This window comes from Sphaerodactylus townsendi, linkage group LG03 (assembly GCF_021028975.2).
Source record: "Sphaerodactylus townsendi isolate TG3544 linkage group LG03, MPM_Stown_v2.3, whole genome shotgun sequence".
NCBI classification, from domain to species: Eukaryota; Metazoa; Chordata; class Lepidosauria; order Squamata; family Sphaerodactylidae; genus Sphaerodactylus; species Sphaerodactylus townsendi.
The window spans coordinates 61,785,203-61,795,173 of record NC_059427.1 but is presented as its reverse complement, the minus strand read 5'-3'; the positions used below and the strand labels follow the sequence as shown (position 1 = coordinate 61,795,173).

General features: G+C 43.7%; 1 protein-coding gene across 2 annotated transcripts in view; it reads left to right on the top strand.

Moving 5' to 3' along the window:
* The first annotated feature begins 5,298 nt into the window (after positions 1-5,298).
* Positions 5,299-9,971, top strand: part of SLC6A1 (solute carrier family 6 member 1) — a 128,910-nt gene continuing 124,237 nt past the window's right edge. The window contains exon 1 of one of the 2 annotated variants that reach the window (XM_048487872.1): positions 5,299-5,558. The gene's annotated coding sequence lies outside the window, so the exon portion shown is untranslated. Of the gene's footprint in view, positions 5,559-5,602; positions 5,623-9,971 lie in introns of those variants that run through there. The other variant, XM_048487873.1, reaches the window with a different exon arrangement.

The following is a 9,971-nucleotide window of genomic DNA, read 5'->3' as shown; positions in this document are numbered from 1 at the left end:
CCATTTTTGTATCTTCTGCAAATTCAATAAGCATCCCCTCTATTCCTTCATCCAAATAATTTATAAAGTTGTTGAAAAACTTAGGTGTCCTAGGTCAGATTCCCAAGGCACTCCACTTGTCATTCCTCTACAAATGGATAAGGAACCACTAACAAATGTTCTTTGTGTGTGAGTCAGTTTTTCTTGAATTTCCTGAACTCCCCTGCCAAACTGCCTCACAAAACTCCCTCCTGGCAGAAGTAAAATGCTTAACCAGTATAGAATGTAAAAAATCTTCAGGTTCTTACAGGGAACCCAGGTCAGACCTCCAGGCTAACAGGGCAAAGACCCTTGAGCTCTCTCCTTTGGCTCACACGAAAGGATCACACCTCTGGCAAGAAGGAGCTTTACACAGTTCAAGGCTCATTCAGCAGAGGGCGGGGCTAGCAGTCAGCTCCAGGCAAACAGACCTAGAGTTGGGCACCATTTTTTTCTGGTACTTTTGGGGTTCATGTTTAAAAGATTCAGAATTTCTCAAAAAAGTTGAACCCCCATACTGGTATGGGGTTTTCCCAGTCTTCTTAAGAATTATTAGTATTATTGAAAATGTTCAGGTCTGTTAAACCTGATCCCCAAAAATTTCAAGCCTCCAAAGTCCATGTGAGCCTCAGAGGCAGTAGGTGGTGCAGAGCTTAACGCTGGGCTCAAGTTCAACATTAAGTTCTGTACTGCCTGCCGCCTCTGAGACTCACATGAACTTCAGAGGCAGCAGAGCATAGCCAAATGCTGGGCTCCGCTTGGAGGCAGCTGGGTGCAGCCAGATGGTGGGTTTAGCTTGGCTCTGCCCATCCGCTTCCAAAGTTCACATGGACTTTGGAGGGGGCGAGGCAGAGCTGAATGCTGTGGCCAGATGGGTTGAGCCCAGAGTTCAGCTCTCTCCCAGCTCCAAGCCCATATGGATTGTGGCAGTGGTTATCAGGTAATGAAGGGAGAGGGACACCGGAATTCCCCCCTCATTTTTTAATGCTGGTGGGGCTGAAGTGGCAAAAAAGTAAAAAAAAATCAACATTTTTGGGGATCCATTTTTTGGCTCCATAATTTATATTGCCATCATTTTTTTCTTGGGAGAACTCCCCTCTCTAAATATACCAATAAGGTATGTTTCAAGTTTTTTTGTTCGGCTTTGTTGAATGCACAGGGGAGCAGCAACCCTACCCAATCAGCAACCTGTAATCAGTTTCAACCCAGAAACAACACTTAGTCAACAGACACCACTCTCCAACAGGCTATATCCACACTCCAACATTGTCTTCTCCCACAGTAACCTCAGCTAATTCCCCGTACCAGTTAATGAAAGACAAAAAAAAAAAAACCCACCCCCACCCACTCACCACTCCAGCAGCCCTCTTTCCTGCTCCTTCAACAAACTTTGCTGACTGTAGTCTGTTTCTGGGAATAGAAGCCTGCACAGTCCAGATAACAGGGCCAACCCTCAGCCCCAGGCAAACAGACCTTCCCAATCAGCAACAATCATCTTCCACAATCAGCTGAAATCAGCTACAACCCAGGCAAATGAACCAAACAGAAACAACACTTACTCAGCAGACACCACGTCTTATTTGGCATACCCACACTGTAAGTTCTATTTTTAAAATTCACACATCACTATACCATGGAAGATGTTACTGTGCAAATGATTTGACTTATTACTAGAAAGCAACAGATTAGTAGAAAAAGAAAGTGTTTATCCCAATGTTGACTTCAACAGAACAGTGCAACACTATTTAGGATTTTATGAACCAAAGAAAACCATACTAGGTCAGACCAGTGGTCCATCTAGTCCAGGGGTAGGGAACCTGCGGCTCTCCAGATGTTCAGGAACTACAATTCCCATCAGCCCCTACCAGCATGGCCAATTGGCCATGCTGACAGAGGCTGATGGGAATTGTAGTTCCTGAACATCTGGAGAGCCGCAGGTTCCCTACCCCTGATCTAGTCTAATAACCTATTTTACACACTAGTCAACAGCTTACCCTGGAGGTATCCTGGAGGATTGACAGAGAATTGAGGCCAAGGCCTTCCCTTGTCTCTAGAGTGGGTTTTCGGGGTTTGTTGCCTCTGAATATGGATGTTCACTTTAGCCACTATTGCTAGGAACCATCGATGGACCAATTTCCATACTTAATCTTTTAAAACCATCCATGATTGAGGCCATCACTATGTCCACAGGCAGTGAATTCCACAGTTTACTTACTCATTGAATAAAGAAGTATTTCCTTTTATCTGTTCTGAATCTGTTGCTCATTAACTTCACTGGATACACCTGAATGCTAATATCATGACAAATGAAGAAGAAAAATATCTATACACGTTTTCTATCCTGTGCACAATTCTATAAACCTCTGTCATTTAATGATCTTTTTGCTGTATTCCCCAACTGTAGCCCCAAGGATGTACCTATCCATATAGGGACTTAGGATCTCATATCAGGTTTGGAAGGTGTATGTATAAAGACTATGTATGTGTATTTCTTGGGTATCCTGGAGAGCAGATCAGTGTTAACAATGGGTATCATCATAGACTCCATATGGTTCAGATGTCAAGTCTGTTGATTCAGTATCAAAGATGATGGAATTGGTCAACTGAACAGAGTAAAAAAAACTGAAAAATCCAATTCTGCAGTTCAAGTCCCATTACACACCTTCAAACAGCATAGGCCTGCAATGTTTCCTAAAAACTTTCCAAGAGAGCATCCTTTATGCCTCTTCAGGAAACCTGATCTATAAAGTTGGGGCAGGGGCGTAGCTAGGGAAAATGTAGCCCGGGACGAAATCTGAGTTTTGCGCCCCCCCCCCCCCATATGGGCAGCTGCCCTCCACCACTACTACCAATGAAAGATTTTTTGCACCAGGTCATCTCAAAGTCACCATCTCATTATAGAACATGTCCTAACTCACAAATCTGAACAGAACACAGCAATGGGCCATGCCACACAGCAGAAATAAAAAATGTTGAAAACAGTCTCAAAATGCTTTCAAAATGTTTTATTACTGCTATGAAAATAATTTTGATGGTGTTATATCCAGCACCCCCAGTTGCTAACATTAGAAATACAGTACAGAGCCAGGAAGGGAAAGGAAGGAGGGAAAGGGGCAAATTTGCTGTAACAATGTAAGGCACTTACTAACATGAATTCACAGTCTTTAGAAATAACGTAACTTAGAAAACTTGGAATAGCTTAAAATAAATTATTCTTTATAAAATAACTTAACTTGAAATAAAATACAAATATTTATGTACAATACATGGTATAGATTTGTTACAGTCACATGCCTTTATTATCTTTATACTGTGGGAACTATTCTTGGAATCATAAACATTTCAGTAAAAACACCAAGAGTTCCCATCTTGAGGATTCTCTCACAACATACTGCATGATACAGATACTAAACTCTAGAATCCATTTTTCAAGGTCCTGTCTCCACACTCAAGTCCATCTTTCAAGGACCTCTCTTCACAAATTGAGATCACAGGATCAAGACCTGGCTGGGGCTGCCCTTGGCTGCTCTTGGGGTGTTTGGCGCACTCCATGGCGGGCAGGGCCTTCTGCAAGGATTTTTCTCCTGTAAGAGAGCCTGCAAGAAAGTCTCTAGCTCTCTTACAGGAGAAAAATCCTTGCAAAAGGCCCTGCCAACCAGGGAGCGCGCCAAACACCCCCAGAGCAGCCGAGGGGAGGAAGAAAGTCACCCAGGCCACCCTCCACCCTCCCAAACAGAGGGTAGTCCTTGCCCACCCCCCCACCCGCCCGGCCGGATCAATCCAAGGCCAGTCTGGCTGCCTGCCAGCCAGTGCCTACTGCTTACCTGACCTGTTGTTCGTTTTCAGGCTCCGGCAGGCAGGCGCTTGGGGACTTCTGGTGGCTCACAGAAGTGGAAAGGGCTCCCATTACAGCAGCCTTTCCGTTGCTCCTCTTCAGGCCGTATGCTAGCCACAGGTCACATGTGGTGCCTGTTCAAGCTGTGGGCCTGCCCCCTCAAACTCCCCGCCCCTCAGCCAGCCTCAGCACGCCCAGGAGGAGGCCTGCTTTTGCTTTGCTGCAGGTCCGTCCCAGCAAGGCCAGGCACGCCCAGCAGCCCAGCTACAGCCGGCAGCCGACGCTGCCGCCCCCCACGTGACCTGGCAGGAGTCCGCCGGGGCGGACCGCCCCGGATGTCCCCGTTGGAGCTACGCCAGTGAGTTGGGGTGACCCTGTCTCATCCCTGCCTAGGTGAAGTGAGGCTGCATGGGGTGGCCCTGTCCCTTCCTTCACTAGGTGAGATGAAGCCAAGCACGGCAACTCCATCTCATTCCCTCACCATGACAAATGGGGCAGGTGTGGCAGCCCCAGTTTTCACTACAGTGAACATGGGACGGACCAACTTTTGCTGTGCAGCATGTTTCCATCCCTTGTTGCACACAGGCAGGGTGAGTAGCCCCATCTCATCCCTTGCTAGGAGAAATTAGGTCCACAGTTCAGCCCTGTCCTTTGCCAGGTGAAGTGAGGCCAGATAGGATGGCCCTTTCCCATCCCTCACTGGGCAAGGTAAGTCTGAGCAGGGTGCCCCACCTGGTCCCTTGCCTAGGCAAAGCTGGAAAAGATCCTTCGGTGGGAGAGGTGAGATCAACAGGCTGCCTCATCCTTTATGGCAGCAAGACTGGACTGGAAAGTTCAATCTCTCACCTGAAGAGATGTGGACAGGTGGGGGGGGGGGGTCCCATCCTTTTCCCATTCTGTGTACAATCCTCTAAAGTGAGGTGGAGTGGCCTTGTCTTTGGTGAGACTGGACTGAGCAGCCCTCTTCCATTCCTGACCAGAGGGGTGAGGGCAGGCAGGGCAGCCCTATCCCATCCCTGGCCAGGTGAGGTGAGAACAGGTGATGTAGCCTCTTTTTCTGTGTCACAGCACCACCCCTTGCTGGGGCAAGTGAACCCGGGTGGCCAGTCTATGGAGGAGGTGAGGCAGGGTTGCTCAAAGCAGCACCTACCCCACTTTGGGGGCAGTTTTCGGGCCCATCAGGACTGAGTGGCCCAGTGGAAGGGGGAGGCCAAAGCCACAGGTCCACCGGCACTCTGCTACATCTTCCGTGCCTCGACCGAGATCGCGAGCCAGAGCTGTGCGCACACGTGTCACACACCCGCCCCGCACCTAGCAAAGGGGCAGCAGCCGCACGCCAAGTGTCTGTGCGCCGAACGCAGCCGGCTGGGCTGCGCGCCTCAACTTTTACCCTGGCTTGGGGCGGGCTTTGGCTACTGGGCGAGAGGCGGAGAGGGGCGCCGAGGCAGCCGGCAGGTGCGGGTCTCAGCTGGCGGGGGCGGGGCCGCTCCGCGGGGCCGCTCCACTCGTCCGAGCAGGCTCGCGAGAGCCTTTGTGTGTTGAGGGAGAACCGGAGCCGGGAGTCTACGGCTGAGCAGCCGCTGCAGAGTGGGCGCCCGGCTTTAAATGAGCATTCAGCGCGCGCGGGAAGAGCAGCGCGGGCTGGCTGCACCGGAGCGCGTGCGGCAGAAGCGAGCGCGTCCCCTCGGTACTGTAGTTCGAGCAGGTAGGTGGTGCGCCGTGGAGCCGCGGGAAGGGGAAGAGACTTCGAATGGGGGTGGCAATGCAAGGTATGCAGGAAAGGGGTGAGGAAAAAGCCCCGTAGGAGGGATCACTCTATCCACCCAAATGCGAGTGAGGCTGAAATAAGGGGTGGGGGGGGGGGGTGGGCGCAAGGTGTTTCTTAGGCGCTGTGGAGAGAGGATGAAAATGGGCTAAAACCAATAGTCAAGAGGGGGATATCACGGTGGTCACTTAGGGCAATCATGTCCTGAGGAGGGGGGAGCGAGTGGCCAGTGAGGAATGGTACCCCCCCCCCCCGTTCTGAGCAAGCCAGAAGAAGGCATTCTCCTTTTCCAAGCGGACCGACCCCCTTGGTTCTCCTCTCGGCGCTGTCCTTCAGTTTGGGAAAGAGTCGTTCTGACCTGCTTGGTTCTTCATATTGCCCTCTCCCTTCCCAGATCATGCCCACCACCCGTTGGCTCGCTAATTTTCCTAACCCGGAGGGTGGGTGGCTGGGCGCTCTTCGGTTTGGAAAGGGGGAAAGGCGAAAAGATCAAAAGACTGGGGAGGGGTGATATGGGGGGATTGCGTCTTTGACACCTGCAGTCTTGGAAGGGACGGATGTCTAAACGCGTTTGACACTCTTGTCGAGGGTCGCTTGTGCCAGCACGTTTGTCCTTTAGCCTTTTGCTGGATCTCTAACCTTTCTACCTGTGGAATCTACCTGTCCTGCAAATACCTGGTGTTATGCAAAGGAACGCCAGCCACTTATGATCTGGCATTTGACATAGTGACTAAAATTGGTACCAAGATTCTACACTGTTTCTGCAAAAATGATTGAAATTTATTAGGGATGACCTTTATTTACTGATTTAGTTTAATATAGTGTGCACTGGAAGACATTAAAGCCCAAGAAATTGTTTTCTGAAAGATATATAGTTGCTTTGATGTCTTCTACAATTTTATTGGATAAAAGGAGGTAGTTAATTTCATTCTTAGCTGTGGGTATTAAATTTGAGACTGGCAGTGTTAAGAGAAGGAATGCTAATATCCAGATATGGATAGTTATAATAACATGATTCTTGTAAGCTGGACAAAGTCAATGAGAGAGACGGAGATCCAGAGCTGGCTTTTAACATTTGATCAAATATCCTTGTTCAAGGCTGTTCATAGTTTAAGTCAGATTAAAACTGGAGCTTGCAACAGTGGATCATTCTTTCTTGTTATATGTAAGCAATTGTTGTTGTGACATAAGGAATTACTAGATATGCGCTGGGGGAAAAACAAGTATCTGCCTTACACAAAGATTTGCTTTTTTTCTGTGCTGATTGTTGCCCACTTTCTATTTTCTCCCTATTTGCACCCTGTCATGTTGCACAATGATATCAACAGTGACACTGAATGCTTGAGATGCTCCTGAGAGCCAAGAGCTTTGGTAATGAAGGTCACTGAACAAGCATTTGCCTAATGCCCGCAGAGCCATTCTTGTCCCCCAGTTCTCCCTTGAGGCAGAATTCTTTAAGGTATTGAACTTTAGCCTAACCTAAATTTACCTGTAGAGTTCTGGGTTGCAGATATAACTATGGACATGGCTATATAAGCCCTCAGCAAGGACTTAGCTGGAACACTATGTTCCCACTTTTTAAAAAGACTACAATTCTATGCACACTTATGAAGGAAGGAGTCTTGTTGTAAACAATAAGGCTTATGTTTGAGTAAACATGCACTGGATTGCATTGCAAGTCTACTAAATATACTATTTTGTTAATTCCCCATTAGATGGATATATTTCTCTTCTGTTGAACCAGGCAGTGGACGGACATAAAAAGGACTAAAATCAGTAAACTGGCAGTACTAACTTCAACTATGAATTTGTTACGGGAATTACATGTTAAAGAACTATTAGCAAACTTGGTTAATAAGTCTCCCTTACTAGTTCTGGTTCAGACACTACAACTTCATTTGGGATGGAGGAAGAAAACATAATTACTAATGGTTCTCTTTTTTTCTTAAATGGTGCATCAGGAATATTATCCATGTGATACAGTGGAAATAGTTGACACATTGCAGTTACAAAGGAATTGATGTGTGTTTTGAGTAAAAATGGTTAACTCAATAAAATCTATACATGTCTTTTTCATTGATGTTCCCATTGCTCCAAAATAAACTAAATGTTTGAAGTATAGTACTGAATGAAAAATAATCACATTTAGAGCTTTCAAAAAAAAATTCTGTCCCATTGAATGTTGTAGTATGTTGTGCAACTTGCATGTTAGCTGTCTCTTATGAGTACCAAATCTAAAATAGATTTGATGTCAGCAGCAAGAAACTTTTTAATGTGAAATATTTCACAGTGTCCAGATATAAAATTCAGCTATGGTTCTGAGAAGTACACATATATTTTTCAGAGTTTTCCATATAATCATTTCATGTTTCCACCAATTAATGTTTTTATAGGGGGGTATTATTAAATGTCTTTAAAATAACTTTTGCCTGGTAAGGAGACATTTCAAACCAACATGTCTGAATTTCAATAACAAAATGCCTACATGATAATGTATTTATAACTAGTTTGTAATATATTTAAGAAGCTACAGTTTCTGCTTACATCCTCTCTGCTCTGCTGCACTGGAATCTATTTAACATTCTCTGTAGAAGTGATTGAACTTTCAAGGAAAATCAGGTCAAGAATAGATTGGGGGCATACTATCTATGCAATTTATGATGCTAGAAAAGCTACCATATAAAACGTGACAAACTTATTTTTTTCATGAATAAATCTTTTCTTTGGGTAAATTGTATTGTAAAAATTGCTGTTATAAATAATTTTGTACAAATACATTTGTTTTTCTTAATACAGGCTATGATCCAGCATTAGTTAAACATTTTTAAATCCCATAGATTTTATTGACAGAGATTAATGCATGTGTTTAGTTCTCTCATTTAAATTAACAGTACTTTAAAAAGATAAATTCTGACTAGATGCGATAGTAATTTTATGAAATTTGTATTCAGAATGCGACTCATACGTAAATGAAAATTTAGTTTCATTTGCAGGTTACTTAAATGCCATTGACTCAGCTAGAATTGAAATATTCTGTGTCTCGGATTATGGCTCATTTTTTTAAAAAGCATAGATTTGTAAAACTAAAATTATTGTTTTATCACATTATGCAAACAAACTTGCTTTGAGACTGAAATGACACATAAAATAAATGACTCTATAATAAACTTTCACCAGATATTTTATAGAACATTTTGAAGTGAAGAGAGCGTGAAATAAATCCTAATCATAAGGGTAATGAGAACAATTTTTCCCCACTGTTTTCTTTTCATCTTACTGGGTTGCTTTTGATTGCTACAAGCAATGAATTACTAATCTCGAAAAGATGATGTCATCACATTCTTCCACTTGATTGATCATCAAAATAGGACAATAATGGGTTCTGAAGTATACGTCCCATCTCCTTAAAATTCTTCATTCCTTGCGGGGATCGCCTGTCCTATAGAGCTACATTTCAAGGAAAAGACTGAACCTAAAGTATGCGTTCATACATTTAAAAAGAAAGATACAGTGGAATCTAAAAGGATAAAAAGGAGTGATCTTGAACTCATAGAATCTTTTGGCAAATTCATTTAAGTCTTAAGCGTATATATCAGTTGGACATTTGTCTGAAGGCTTTTTAAAAAAACTTGATTTTCTTATATCTTTAAAAAGAATGGTCAGATTTTTTACAAATTCTGAACAGTTAGTTGTAATTATTGTTATGACACATGACTATAGTGTTCTGCAAATCATTGACTTTTAAAAACTATATCTAAATGAAATTTCTGATAAGATTCTTGACCGACATTGGAAACACTGCATAATTAAAGTATCAGTTGAATAAAAATCTAACTACGGCTATAAATGCATACAAAATTTGCAAGAAATGCCCAGTTATTTCTCAATACTGGTAAAATGTAATTGATTTAAAATAATTTAGTGATATGTTAGTACGTGATCTTATCATACCTTCTTGTTTGGAAGCAGGTTCCCAATAAAAGTTTTGGTATCTGCACACAAGTAAACATATTGGTATACTGCACACAAATAGTACTGCAATAGCAGATGTTATATATTGTGGACAAAACAGAATTCAACTTAGGTATTTTTCACTGAATGTTGGATTACAATGTTAGCACCTTTCAAGTGCTCCCATATTAAAAATACACTCTGTGTACATTTTTAAAAAAATAATTCAGTGTCCTTAGCATGCTTGAGAATAATCTCTAGGAGTACATAAGACTGTTTTTGCTTGCTTTATCCACCAGCGTATTTCAGTGTATTTTAAATTTCACTATATTTTATGAATATATTTTATGAATAAAATACTATAGCACTGCCTTTCCCACTACCAAGCTGTGGCTCACAATG